The following is a 14,970-nucleotide window of genomic DNA, read 5'->3' as shown; positions in this document are numbered from 1 at the left end:
GAGGGAGAAATGGAAGGGCTTAGGCATCACAAGAAGATACAGGTCCCTCTCCAGCCCCCTGTGTAGCCAGACCTGGCCCTATCCATGCCCCAACCAGACCAGTCCTTACCCGCCTTCCCGTTTCCTATCTCAGGTCAGGGATTGCCAGGGATACAAGGAGAAGGATAGATGGAGGCTTGGTGGGGTTGAGGAAATAAACGGATCTGGGAGTTGTAGTTATTATGCACAGAGCACACACTGTCCACAGAGCACTGTACTAAGAGCTTGGGAAAGTAAAATACAACAAACCTATTCCCTGCCCACAGTGAACTTACAGTCTAGTGGGGGACACAGACATTCATATAAATTACAAATATGTACATAAGTGCTGTGGGGCTGGGAGGGGGGATGATTGAAGGAAGCAAGTTAGGGCAACGCAGAAGGAAAATGGAGAAGATGAAAGGAAGCCTTAGTCAGGGAAGGCCTTTTTGAGGAGATGTGCCTTCAGTGAGGCTTTGAAGATGGAAAGAGTCATTGTCTGTCAAATAGAAGGAGGGAGGGCATTCCAGGTCAGAGGTAGGACATGAACGAGAGGTTGGCAACAAGGTAGACAAGATTGAGGTACAGTGAGAAGGTTGGCATTAGAGGAGCAAAGAGTGCCAAGGTCCTGACCCCCCATCCTGACTCTCAGACTGCAGAGCCAGGGAACTGGAGAGCCAAAGGCTAGGCCCTGGGGCAATCAAGCAAAGCTGGCCAAAAGTCAGCTTGGGACTCTGAGAGGCATGTGAGAGATGCCCAGGCTAGCCAACCATGATTCTTATATGGAACCAAATGAGTTGACCCGTTTTTTTCCTCTCTAGACAGAAGATGGCAGCATTTCCCTGGAAATCATCCAGGTGGCCTGATTTTGCACAGTGCCCATCCAGATCAGGAGGTACAAGGGATAAGATGGAACAAAAAAGAGAGATGGGCTACAAATTTGAGCAGCACTGAGCCTCCAACGGCAGTTCTCCCCAGATAACAACCCGCCTTCTGTCACTGCAGCCTTGACACCCCCTACTCTGGCACTCTGGTCATTAAGAGCCAAGGAAGAGAAACCAGATATGAACTGGTAACTCCAGATTTCTGAAAAATATAGTAATTTCAACAAATACTCCACGCCTCCTTGAGAGTCCTAAAAAGTCCTTTCACGGGGATGAATAATGCAATCAGGCTCCCTTAGCAATCAGGCCAGCTGAACACCATGCCGGTGATTTCGTCTGAATGGCAAATGCTGCCCGCAGAAACAGCACCAGGGAGGTCACAGCCTGCAGGCAGTATGGCTGTCGGCCTGCATCCATTCCTGAGAAGCAGTGTGGCTAAATAGGTAGAGCACAGGCCTGGGTTCTAATCTCTGCTGGGTGACCTTGGGCAAGTCACTTCATTGGGCCTAGTTACCTCCTCCTTAAAATGGGGATTAAGGTTGTGAGTCCTATCTGGGCTAGGAACTGTGTCCAACCCCAGTGCTTTGTACAGTGCCTGGCACACAGTGAGCACTGAAATACCACAATTATTATTATTATTCCTGGGCCTTCATTCCAACCCAGCACTAGCCACTTCTTGTTCCCCACTAGAACTGGAAGCAGGGCTCAAGGGGAACGACAGAGGTTACTAACTCAATTGCTCAGGTAAAATCTACAGACATTGACTTAGGTGCCAGCTTTGTCATCAGTGTGGGAGCATGGGTTGCTAGACCCCTCATTCCAATTCCAAGGAATTATCTGTTTGAACTACACGGCTATTACAGCTCGCCTGGAGCTCAAGCTGCCAAAACATGTGTTAACAGAGCTCATGGTTGGGCCGGGAACTTTCTACCAACCCTGTTATAATTTACTTTCCCAAGTGTTTAGTACAGTAAGTGTGCAATAAATTATTGATAAAGGCAAATAGAACAAGTCATCATTACTGTGCTCTTTGCTGCCCCTTCCTCTGTTTATAATTACTATGGTAACACCAATAGTAATAAATGACATTTTTTTTAAGCCCTAACTATGTATCAAGCACTGTACTAAGCACTGGAGTGGATACAAGATAATCAGGTCAAAGATAGTCCCTGGTCCACATGGGACTCATGGTCTAAAAGGGAGAGAATAGAAATTTAATCTTCATTCTAAAGATGAAGAAACAGACTCAGAGAAATAAAGTGGCTTGCCCAAATCACATAGCAGGCAAGTGGCAGAGCTGGGATTAGACCATAGGTCCCCTGATTTCTAGGCCCATGCTCTCTCAACAAGGCCATTAAACATCTCAAGATAATAGCCAGAATTAGATTGAGAAGAGAAAAGAGACCCAAGGAGAATCTAAAATGGTCTGCCTTTCTCCTCTTGGTGGTGATTGAGGAAAGGAACTAAGCCCTCACATCCTCTATTTGCTTTTCCTTCTTTGTGGTCTACATATTTAGGTCAGTATCTTTGGAACACTTGGATATTCATCCCTCCTCAAGCCCCATAGCATTTAAGTACATATCCAGCTGTAATGTATTTTGAGGTCTGTCTCCACATCTCGACTGTAAGATCCTTGTGGACAGGGATTGTGTCTACTTACTCTATTGTACTCTCACAAGTTTTTAATACAATGCTATACACACTGTAAGCCCTCAAATATCACTGATTCATTCATTCATTCAATAGTATTTGAGCGCTTACTATGTGCAGAGCACTGTACTAAGTGCTTGGAATGTACAATTCAGCAATAGAGACAATCCCTGCCCAATGATGGGCTTATAGTCTAATCGAATAATGTTGGTATTTGTTAAGTGCTTACTGTGTGCAGAGCACTGTTCGAAGCGCTGGGGTAGATACAGGGTAATCAGGTTGTCCCACGTGAGGCTTACAGTCTTAATCCCCATTTTACAGATGAGGTAACTGAGGAACAGAGAAGTTAAGTGACTTGCCTACAGTCACACAGCTGACAAGTGGTAGAGCAGGGATTCAAACCCATGACCTCTGACTTCCAAACCGGTGCTCTTTCCACTGAGCCACACTGCTTGATTGAGGAACTCCTGAGAAACCCACCTGGCCTAGTCAAAAGAGTATGGGTGGGGAAGTCAGAGGAGCTGGGTTCTAATCCCAGCTCTGCCACTTGTTTGCTGAGTCACCTTGACCAAGCCACTTAACTTCTTTGGGTCTCAGCTTCCTAAATTGTTAAATGAGGATTTGATACCTGTTCTTCCTTCTTTGACTGTATCTACCTCAACACTTAGTTACAGTACCTGCCACATAGTCAAATACCACTACTATTATTATCATCTTCTCCTGTTTAGTGCCCAACTCATAAGGAAAGGTCCCTCTAAGAAACTGGCTCCTTTCCTTTAGGCTAACCCCAGCTAATATCTTGCCAACCCCAAAGACTGCACTATACTGGACTGCCTGAATTGTGGAGCTGGGACCACTTGGTGGAGACATCAGCCATCTTTTGACTGGTGAGAGACACCCCCCCCCCCCCCAGGCTTTGCTCATTAGAGAAAAAGCTTGAGCTTGTTCTTAGATCACAAATCACAACTCCTCAGCTGCTGTCAGAAGGAAATTGGAGATTTATTAGCCACTGCAGGGAGGGTGCCCTCTCTCAGGGATAGGCAAGGGTGCTCAGAAGGGGATTCTCTATCTGAAACTTACCTTTAATGTGATGTGGCTGTGCCTTCTAGGCCTCTTTATCTCTGGAGCTATGTAAAACAACCAGCACTGGCATCCTTGCCTCCTACCACCCTCTTGGCCCCCCTCACTGCAGCCAAGTGAACTGCCTTCCTTTACTGCCACCCAGGGCTGCCATCAGTTTCCCTCTATACCATCGAAAAGACCCACTCCCATCCTCCTTTGCACCTCCCCGGTTGCAATGTAATCAACATCTCCAGCATGAGGCCCCGTATAATCTTGGGAAACCCAGTGGCTAGGTAGATATTTCAGTGGAAACTAAGTCATGATGAAACTTTCTGCTCTTCTAACCATGAGCCCTACTGACTTTTGGTTTTATTTTGTGTATTACATATTTGTTCTTGTCCCTTATTCATTCATTCAATCGTATTTATTGAGTACTTACTGTGTGTAAAGCACTGTACTAAGCGCTTGGAAAGTACAATTCAGCAATAGAGATAATCCCTGCCCACATTGGGCTTACAGTTTAGAAGAGGGGAGACAGACATCAAAACAAGTAAACAGGCATCAATATAAATAAAATTATAGATATATACATATCAAAACAAGTCAACAGGCATCAGTATAAATGAATAGATACACAAGTGCTGTGGGTCAAGGGGGAGTAGAACAAAGGGAGCAAGTCGGGGCAATGCGGAAGGGAGGGGAAGCTGAGGGAAAAGAAGGGGGCTTAGTCTTGGAAAGCATCTTGGAGTAAGTGAGCCTTCAGTAGGGCTTTGAAGAGGAGAAGTGTGCTTGGCGGATTTGAGGAGGAAGGGTGTTCCAGGCCAGAGGTAGGATGTGGGCCAGGGGTCGATGGCAGAACAGGTGAAAAAGAGGCACAGTGAGGTTAGCACCAGAGGAAAGGAGTGTGCAGGCTGGGATGTAGAAGGAGAGAAAGGAGGTGAGGTAAGAGTGGGCAAGGTGATGGAAAGCTTTGAAACCAATAGTGAGGAGTTTTTGTTTGAGCATGGGTCTGGGAGTGGGAGGACCTGGCTGGGTTCTAATCCTGACTCCACTACTTCTCTACTGTGTAACCTTGGACAGGTCACTTATCTTTTTTGTGCATCAGCGTCCCTCATCTGCAAAATGGGGATTCAATACCTGTTCTCCCACCTACTTAGACTGTGAGCCCTGTGTGGAACCTGATTATCTTGTATCTATCCCAACAGTTAATACAGTGCTTGACACACAGTAAGCATTTAACAGGTACCACAATTATTCTCGTCCCTCTGCTTTGGACCCTACATTTACCCAGCTATGCTGACTAAGCTTGTTGTGGGCAGGGAATGTGTCTGTTTAATGCTGTATTGTACTCTCTCATGTACTTACTACAGTGCTCTGCCCACAGTAAGCATTCAAATATGACTGACTACAGCTGGTCATTCTCAATGATATGGCTGCTCCTACAACACAGGGATCTCAAGTTTCCTCTTTCCATTGCTCTAAGTGTCCCCAAGTTCCACCAGTTATACAGGTATTTCCTCAGGCTTTTTTAAAAGGCCACTACCTCTTTAAGAGCAATATCTGTTGAAATCGCCCTTCTAATGAAGAAACGGCATTTTACAAGAATGGCCTTGCTTCAGAGGAAGGAGCAGAAATCAGTCCATAGTATTGAGTGGTTACTATGTTCAGTACACTTGGGATTATTATTGCATTTAAGCACTTACTATGTATCAAGGTTAGACACAGTCCTTGTCCTGCATGGGGCTCACAGTCAAAGAAGAATCCTCTTTTTACAGTTGAGGAAACTAAGGCACAGAGAAGTTAAATGTCTTGCTCAAGATCACACAGCAAGCATTTAGCAGAGCCAGAATTAGAAGACAAATCCTCTATCAGGCCCATGTTCTTTCCACTTAGCCACGTTGCTGTACAGTAGGGTTGGTAGACAAGATCCTTGCCCATGAGAGGCTTGCAATTAGGATGGGGAGACAAACATTAAAATGAATGATCAATAGAGGAAGCCGCAGGGCATAAAGATATGTATTTAAGTGCTGTGGGTGGGGTGAGTAGCAAAGTGCTTAGGGCGTATGGGTGCAAGGGCATAGGCAATTTAGAAGGGAGGGAGAATAAGGCAGATGATGAAAGGTTAGTCAGGGAAGATTTCCTGGAGAAGAAGGTCTTGAATAGGTCTTTGAAGATGCAAACAGTGGTATTGGTTAAGATCTGAAGGGTGAAGGAGTTCCTGGCAGGAGGGAGGATGTGAGCAAGGGGTCAATGTGCAGAAAGACAAGGCACAATAATGTGCCATATGTAAGTAGGAAAGAAATAGGGAGGGCTAAGAATCTCTCATTTTACAGAGGGAGAAGACCAGGATTAACAAGGGGACAGGAACTTGCACAGAAACAGAATGAGGCAGGACTGGAGACAGAGCTAGATCTGATCTAGAATCAGCTCTATGAGCTAGAAAAACATGTCTGCCCTTATGGTAAGGTGGCCACTTCAATGCAAACAATGCTGTGTGAGATACATCAGACACAGAATTGTGACAAAATGAAGTTCTTGATATGGGTGAGTTGGTGTGATCATGCCTGACCCTGTCAATTGTAAGCCCACTCTTCAAGAACCTCCAGTGGTTGCCCATCCACCTTCACAATCTCCTTACCACAGGCTTTAAAGCACTCAATCTTCTTGCCCCTTTCTACCTTTTTCTCCTTGATTTCCTACTGCAACCCAGCCCACACACTTTGCTCTTCAAATGCCAACCTATTCACCGTATCTCAGGCTCTTTGCTGCTAACCTCTGAACCATGTCCTGCTTCTACCCTGGAACACCCACCCTCTTCAAATCCAACAGAAAATTACTCTCCCCACCTTTAAGCCTTATTAAAAGTACATTTCCTCCAACAGGCTTTCCCTGTCTAAACCCTTGATTTCCACTTCTCCCATTCCCTTCTGTATCACCTTTGTGCTTGAATTTGCACCCTTTACTCATTGTTCCTCCAACCCTACACCTCTTAAGTACATAGCCATAATTTATTTATTCTTATTAAAGTCTGAACCTCCCTCTAGACTGTAAGTTGTTGTGGGCAGGGAACATGTCTTTCAACTCAGTTATATTGTACTCACAAGTGCTTAGTACAGTGCACTGCACACACCAAGTGCTCAATCACCACGATTAATGGATTAAGTTGGGGAGCAGAGCAGTTAGAGATTGAGAGGCCTGGAGAGGATGTTAATAACTATGGGGAGGTAATCCCCTTCCCTACAATGAAATGAAAAGTAGGGAAGTGTTCTTGGCCATGCTTGGGAGCAATGTCAGGGAAGCCAAGATTAACCCTTCTGATGGGATCCCACATGACCCCAGGCTTAGGTTGGAAACCAAATCATAACTGTGGTATTTGGTAACCTCTTATTATAGCGAATCAAGTTGGACACACAAGGAGTTCACAGTCTCAATCCCCATTTTACAGAGAAGGTAACAGGCACAGAGAAGTGAAGCTACCTGTCCAAGGTCACACAGCAGACAACTGACCTTCTGACAGTAAGCTCACATTGTAATTGAAGAAAAACTCAAATGTCCTCTGGGCAAGGACATGTTCCCAAATCTTTTGTACTGTACTCTCCCAAGAGCTTAGTACAGTGCTCTGCACTCAGTAATACTATTGCTTGTCTTGACTTATGCCGTTGAGTCGTTTCTTACCCATAGAGACACCATGGACACATCTCTCCCACAGCGCCCTGCTTTCCATCTGCAATCATTCTGGTAGTGTATCTGTAGAGTTTTCTTGGTAAAACATATGGTAGTGTTTCATCACTGGTGCCTTCCGTACAGTAAACCTGAGTCTCCACCCTCGACTCTCTCCCATGCCACTGCTGCCCAGCATGGGTGAGTTTTGACTTATAGCAGACAGCCTTCCACTCACTAGCCACTGCCAAAGCTAAGAATGGAATGGATAGGCCTCTGCTCGACTCTCCCTCCTGTAGCCGAGACTAGTAGAGTACTGGAAACTCTCCAGGTTCGACCCTGAGAGGAGAATACTACTGCTATTACTTCAAAATTCCCACCACCCAGTTCCAATGTCACCTCAACTCCTATGCTGTCTGCCTCCAGCCAACCCCTCTGCAGATGCACTCTGAGGCAGCTGCCTCTCAATTACCAATTATGGCCATCTGTGCACTCTCTAACCTGGGTCTGCTCCTGAACTCAGTCTTATGGGCTCTCCAACTCTCCTCTGGTTTTGGCCTAAGCCTAACATTAGCAAAATGATAATTCAGACTTCTTTTCTGCTTCCTATTTCTCTACACAAACTGGGACATTTTCCCCAGAAACCTATTGCCCCTATTAATATGGATTCCCTTCCTACTTTCTTCTTTATTGCTGGAATCAGAAGATGTGAATAGGAGCAGCTATCCCAGACTAGAAAAGGATCCTGTTGAATGGTATTGTGAACTCCCCAATCTTAGAAAAGAAACATTTGTTGGGATTGAGAGTAAGTGCCTGAGCTTGCAGCTGCTGGTGAGCTTCTGGTATAATAGCCACGCGTCTCTGTCTAATGGACAGTCTGTTGAATAGAAATCACCTGCTATTCCAATAATCATTAAACAAATTGACAGCACAATAGCCAGGACTTCTCTGTGCTAATGCCATCTGTCTGCTAGTCTCCACCAGGCAGGGAGGAAGGGTGAATGATTAAAGCAAAACAAAGCACTATTCAGATGATTACCATTCTCTTCACTGGAGAAAATCTGCTGATTTATCCAGAGACCATAGCCTCCTCACTGTCATGTTCTCAGAGACTATTGAGGGAGGAGTGGCACGGGGCCTGGAGATCCTGACTCTCTGTGTTTTCATGGAAACGCCAAGTCTGTGTGTTCCTGCAGTGTTTCTCCTTTCTTCTCTATGAACGCTAGATTTATGCACTGCTTTCATTACAGCTAATATGCAACTGAGTGTGGGACTGGATGGGAAGTCAGCATCTAAGTACTGGGGTTCTTGAGAAGTGAATTTAGCTGACTGCACCTGCAGGGAAGACTTACTTAAAGAAGAGTACTTCTTTATGGTTGCACCTGAAGAGTTTTCAGTACTTTAACAGTCTTGGCTACAGGAGGGAGAGCAAGCAGACGCCTACCCATTCCATTCCTAGCTTGGGCAGTGGCTAGGGAGTGGAAGGCAATCTGCTTACAAGTCAAAACTCACCCATGCTGTGCAGCAGCAGAATGGGAGAAAGTTGAGGGTGGAAACTCGAGTTTACTGTGTGGAAGGTGGCAATTTTTATCAAGAAAACTCTATGGATACACTACGAGAATGATTGCAGATGGAGAGTGGGGCGTTCTGGGAGAGATGTGTCCGTGGTGTAGCTATGGGTTGGAAGCGACTCAATGGCATAAGACTTGTTTAGGAAGGGGACAAGAATGAAGGATTGCAATTGCCCCTTTGCTGGGGTAGCAAGCATTGTAGAATCTCGACTGACTCTGCTGCAAAAAGCCTGGCTATAAATTTCCAATACCATAAGGAGGCTCTTGCCAGTCACTTCTTTGGATCCTGGTGTAGTGTGTAGAGCATGGGCCTGCAAGTCAGAAAGTGGTGGGTTCTAATCCAGCTCCACAACTTGTCTGCTCTGTGACTTTGGGCAAGACAATTCACTTCTCTGTTAACTCACCTGCAAAATGAGGATTTAGCAAGTGAGCCCCACTTGGGACAAGGACTGTGTTCAACCCCATTAGCTTGTATCCATCCTGATGCTAAGTACAGTGCCTGTCAGTAAGTGCTTAATAAATACCACAGCTATTATTATTAACAGGGCCACTGGATACCATCCTTTCATCCTACTCCTTGCAATTAAAGCAGGGAGCGAGGAGAGCAGGACTTCCTGTGAGTCAGCATGTCTGGGGAAATGGAGGACAGCCTTTGGGAGGGGTAATTAGAGAAGCAGCATGGTCTAGTGGGTAGAGCAGTAGTCTAGTAGTCAGAAGGACCTGCATTCTGATCTCAGTTCCTCCCCTTGTCTACTGAGTGATCTTGGGGAAGTCACCTCTCTCTCTCAATTACCTCATCTGTAAAATGGGGATTAAGACCATGAGCCGCATATGGGACATGGACTAGGTCCAATCTGATTATCACATATTCAATTGTACTTGAGTGCTTACTGTATGCAGAGCACACATCTATCTCAGCACTTAGTACAGTGCCTGGCACACAGTATGTGCTTAAATATTTTTTAAAACCCTGTAAAATGGGAATTAAGCCTGTGAGTCCCATTTGGGATATGGATTGTGTTCAAACTGATTAATTTATCAACCCTAGTGCTTAGTATAGTGCCTGGTACATAGACCCTGAGCTTGTCTCTAAACTGTAAGCTCATTGTGGGCAGAGAATGTGTCTGTCTATTGTTATATTGTATTCTCCCAAGTGCTTAGTACAGTGCTTTGCACACAGTAAGCACTCTAAATACAACTGAATGAGTGAACATAGTAAGTGCTGAATAAATACCATAAAAAGAGTTACAGGGCTAGATCCAGGAGAAAACTCACATGTGCTCAATCAATGGTATTTGATTAACAACTGATAACAGACAACTGTACTCAGGGGAAAAAGTGATGTTTAGCACTTCCCTTCTGAGCAGCTCCAGAAGGAGATTTAATTGACCCTGGGTATTGCCTTGGCCCCGACTTCTTTCTGTGGCCAGGTCAACCAGACCTCCAAATCTCCTCTTCCTCTTTTAAACACCACTGAAAATAGAATTGCTTTACCCGACTCTTTTTGAAAACTATTCTGGCCCCATGCATTTTTCCCAAATGGTGGGTGGGAAGGGTCTAGGGGTGTAGGCCCCATGAGAATGCCCATATGTGCTTTCACTTCTGAGCCACCTCACTGGGAACATTCATTAAACAGAAAGAGGAAGGTGAAAGCTTACAGCTGAGGCCAGGGGGAGGCAGGACAGCATCTTGATTTTAGAACCAACTCTCTATACACAAGGTTTATCCAATCCCAAACTTCCACCCTTCTAATTCTCCTGTCTTCCTGACCATTTCTTTTCTGTCTCTTTCACTGGCTATTCCTCAGCCTACCACCTAACTGTCCTAAAAGCCCAGATTTGGGTCTCCTATTCTCCATTTATATCTGCTCCTCCGGCTTCAGCTACCATCTCTACACAGGTGACTCACGAATCTACACTTCCAGTTCCAACCTGTCCCTGTCTCTGCTATCTTGCATTCACTCCTGCCTTTGGGATATCTCTACCTAGATATCCCACCATCACCTCAAATTCAACATGTCCAAAACTAGTACTTTTCATCTTCTCTACCAAACTATTTCTGCAACTCAACTTTCCCATCACTGTAGAGGAACATCATCTTCCATGCCTCACTGGCCCACAATCCTGGCATTTTCAATTCATCTCTCTCATGCAATCTGAACATTCAGTATGTCACTAAATATTCTTGATTCTATGTCCATATCATCTCTAGAATTTGCTCTTTGCTCTCCATCGGAATTGCCATGACACTAGTTCAAGTACTTGTTATATCCCACCTTGACTACCACATTAGCCTTCTTGGTTATCTCCCTGCCTCCAGACCATACTTCCAACTGCTGCCTGGATCATTTTTCTATCTGAGTATGTCTCCCTCCTCTTCAAGGACCTCCAGTGGTCACCCATCTATCTCCACATCAAACAGAAATTTCTTACCTTCAGAATCAAGGCACTCAACCAGCTCTTGCCCTCTTACTTATGTTCCTCTCCCATTACATCAGAGGATACAAATGTGTACATGCCCACCCCCAGTCCTCTAATTCCAAGGCATTCACTGTCCCTTGTTCTCTCACACCCAATGCCAATCTCTTAATTAGGTCCTCCCTCCTCCCTAAATCTCCCTTTCCCTACATAGCCAACAGACAGCACTCTTTTCATCTTCAAGGTGAGGATCATATCTCCCCAAAGTCTTCGCTGAGTAAACTCTCATCTCCTCACCCTATTTTTCCTCCCTACTTACAGTGCACTTAATCCTATCAAATACTTAGTTACTTACTGTACCCGATCAATTACTATGTGATGAGCACTGTATCAAGTGCTTAGGAGAATATAACAATGTAACAGGGATACTTTCCCTGTCCACAGTGGACTTACAGTCTATATCCCCACAACATATATCTTTATACCCTGCTACTTTCTCTAACTTATCTTTGTGTTTGTCTTCCCAACTCAATTGTATGCTCCTTTGAAGTCAGGGAGCAAGTCTTTGAATATTATTGTACTTTTCCAAGTCTTTAGTATAGTGTTCTGCAAGCAGTAAGCACTTAGTGAATCGAATGACGTGAAGTGATTGATTGATGGAGGTATGTTTATTGCTTGGCCCTTTGTATAGTCAATCATATTCATTGAGCACTTACTGTGTGCAGAACACTGTGCTAAGCACTTGAGAGTACAATATAGCATTAAACAGACATCATTCCCTGCCCACAATGACCTTACTGTGCAAATGTGGAGATAGACATTAATATAAATATATTACAGATACATATGTAAGTGCTGTGGGGCTGGGAGGTGGGATGAATAAAGGGAGCAAGTCACGATGATACAGAAGGGAGTAGGAGAAGAGGAAAGGGGGCTTAGGCAAGGCCTCTTGGAAGAGATGTGCTTCAATAGGCTTTAAAAGGTCGTGGAGAATACTTGCCTGTCAGATATGCGGAGGGAGGGTGTTCCCGACCACAGGCAGGATATGGGCGAGAGGTCAGCAGTGAGTTGGATGAGGTCCAAGTACAGTGAGAAGGTTTGCATTAGAGTGGAGTGTGCAGGCTGGATTGTAGTAAAAGAGTCATGGCTATGGGGGACTGATTGCTCTGGCCCAGCCCCTGTTTATTTTCAGCCTGAAGGTCCCTGATCAGTTCCAGATCAAGAGAGTATTAGGGAGATAAGGAAAGAGTTCAAGCTAGCTCTAAGATGAGTTCAAGTTGGCTTCTGGATTTGGGCCAAACCCAAACTGTGTGCTGAATTCTATTCCATGCATTCCTATGGAGAGGAGCAAAAGAGAGGGAGATTGAAGAATGAGGATGTAGACATATGTGTGTTTTTGTAGGACTGAGACTCACCTACCTTAGTTTTGCATATGCTTTTTTTTCCTAATCTCATCCAGATTCTTTTGATATGAATAAAGCAACAATAATTATGGTACTTGTTAAGCGCTTTGTGCCAAGCACTGTTCTAAGCAATGGGGCAGATACACGTTAATCTGATTGGACACAGTTCCTATTCCACATGGGGCTCAAGTTCTCAATCCTCATTTTTTTATAGATAACTGAGGCACAGAAAAATTAAGTGACTTACCCACAGTCACACAGCAGACATGTGGCAGCAATAGGATTAGAACTCAGATCCTTCTGACTCCCAGGCCCATGTTCTATCCACAAAACCATTATGCTTCTCAAAGGCATCTTGTTCTCCCTCCTCTACATTGAGAAGCAGAATGACCTGGTGGAAAAAATACCAACCTTGGAGACAGAGGACCTGTGTTCTAATCAAATCTCTGCTGTGTGACTTGAAGCAAGTCCTTTATCTGCTCTGTACCTCGGTTTCCTCATCCGTAAAATGGGGATTCAATACCTATTCTCCCTCCTATTTGGGTTATGAGCTGAGCCCTCTCTTGGACAGGGGCTATGTCTGATTTGATTAACTTGTATCTGCTCCAGTGCTTAGTGCCTGATACATAGGAAGCACTTAATGTAATAATAGTTTATTCCTTTCACATTTTGTATGTAGTACTACCTTAATCTCTGCTCCAGTTTCCCACTCCTATTCTTCCAGATATAATCCAGGCTCTTCCAGTCCTCTGCCTGTTTTCTGTCCCATAGCATTTTGCATAGAGTTTACTGTTTCAGTCAACCAAGAAATGGTAATTATGCAGCACTTACTGTGTGCACAGTACTCTACTAAGCACTTCAAAAGGGACAATACAATAGCAAAAGTAGACATTAACCCCGACTAAAAGGAATTCACAGTTTAGACCCCCCCAACTCCTTGCCCATCTTACCTTCTATCTTTTGCCTCTGAAGACTCCTGTGTCTCTTTTGAACCTCTCCCCCCTGGAAGCTACAGGGAGATCCCAGAAGTTTTCAGGGGAAGAGAAACAATCCAGGTAACAGAGCTGTTTATTTTTGCTTACATCCATGACTTACACCCCTTGACTTTTCTGGAACAATAATGCCAGGAATTTATCTTGAAAGCCCTAACAACTTTCCTTCTTTTCCACCAATGGTTTGGCCTTTTATTTGAATCTACTGCCTTTTACCTTGTGGATGCCTTCTTCCCCCACCCCCAAGGTCAGTTTCCTTGCCTACAGTGCTCATGATGAAGAGACACTTGATGCTAATGAAGGATCTTTAAGGGCCTTATGTAGCTCTCTTGATTGCCTCTTTGGCTCTGATTTAGAAATCATGTTGTAACTGAGGGGCACTCTTAAGCCTAGAGAGGGAATTGGGCGGGGTTGGAATCAGGAACAGGGAAGACTGGGCTAATAGGAGAGAGCACACTGAGGGGATGAAACCAGGCCTGGCACACAAGTAGGAGAAGTTTGCCAGAAGCATGGGGAGAAAAGCTCTCAGATACTGGGCTTGTGGATGAAGATAGGCTAACAAGGTAGGTGCTGCATGTTTGTAAGTATGGGCACCTGGAAATTACAACATTTGATCTTTACTTCACACCCTCCACTGGAACCTGAAAGATCTTTTTATGGTATTTAAGTGCTTACTATGTTCTGTACTATATACTAGAGTTCAGGTAGATCCAGGATAATCAGGTTGGACATGAGGCTTACACCTTAACCCCCATTTTGCAGATGAGGTAACTGAAACTCGGAGAAGATAAGTGATTTGCTCAAGGTTACACAGCAGACAATTGGAGGAGCCAGGGCCAGAGCCCAGGTCCTCTCACTCCCAGCCCTGTATTTTCTCCACTAGACCATCCTGCTTCCCCAAAGGTATTATCTGGCAAATCTAGGGACTTTTTCTTAAGTGAGATGAGCTAGGGTTTTAATTCTTTTTCTGGTTTTAATGGATAAAAATAGAATTTGTATTGGATCTCAGCCCTCTCGCTAGTGTTCCCTCTTCCCTTCTCCAAATTTACCACTTACTTAGAAGCTTGCCCATCAGTCTCCAGTCACTCATTAATTTCAGCAATTCCCTTACCCCTGCACCTTTCCCAGATCCCTGATTACTTAGCATACATGAATGTCTATCATTACAGTTGTCTATCTGTGTGGCAGCTGTCAGTGGATCTGTATATGGTTATCTTGGCCCCTAGTTTGTATGGTGTTTTAGTGTTGTCTCTCTTCCCTGTTAAACAGAAAGCTGGTTGAGACCTGTTTCTTCTCATCTTCATGGTACCTAG

General features: G+C 44.7%; 1 long non-coding RNA gene and 1 other non-coding gene across 3 annotated transcripts in view; one reads left to right on the top strand and one right to left on the bottom strand.

Annotated features, from left to right (window-relative positions):
* LOC114812286 overlaps positions 1-14,970 on the top strand; it is a 477,687-nt gene that overhangs the window by 111,435 nt on the left and 351,282 nt on the right. The window lies entirely within an intron of this gene.
* On the bottom strand, positions 7,486-7,623 carry LOC114812431. The gene has a single exon (XR_003760084.1). It is a non-coding gene; the product is annotated as a small nucleolar RNA SNORA7 (small nucleolar RNA).

This window comes from Ornithorhynchus anatinus, chromosome 5 (assembly GCF_004115215.2).
Source record: "Ornithorhynchus anatinus isolate Pmale09 chromosome 5, mOrnAna1.pri.v4, whole genome shotgun sequence".
In the NCBI taxonomy this organism is placed as follows: domain Eukaryota; kingdom Metazoa; phylum Chordata; class Mammalia; order Monotremata; family Ornithorhynchidae; genus Ornithorhynchus; species Ornithorhynchus anatinus.
Note: the sequence above shows the minus strand (reverse complement) of the source record. Positions and strands in the feature narration are given on the sequence as shown.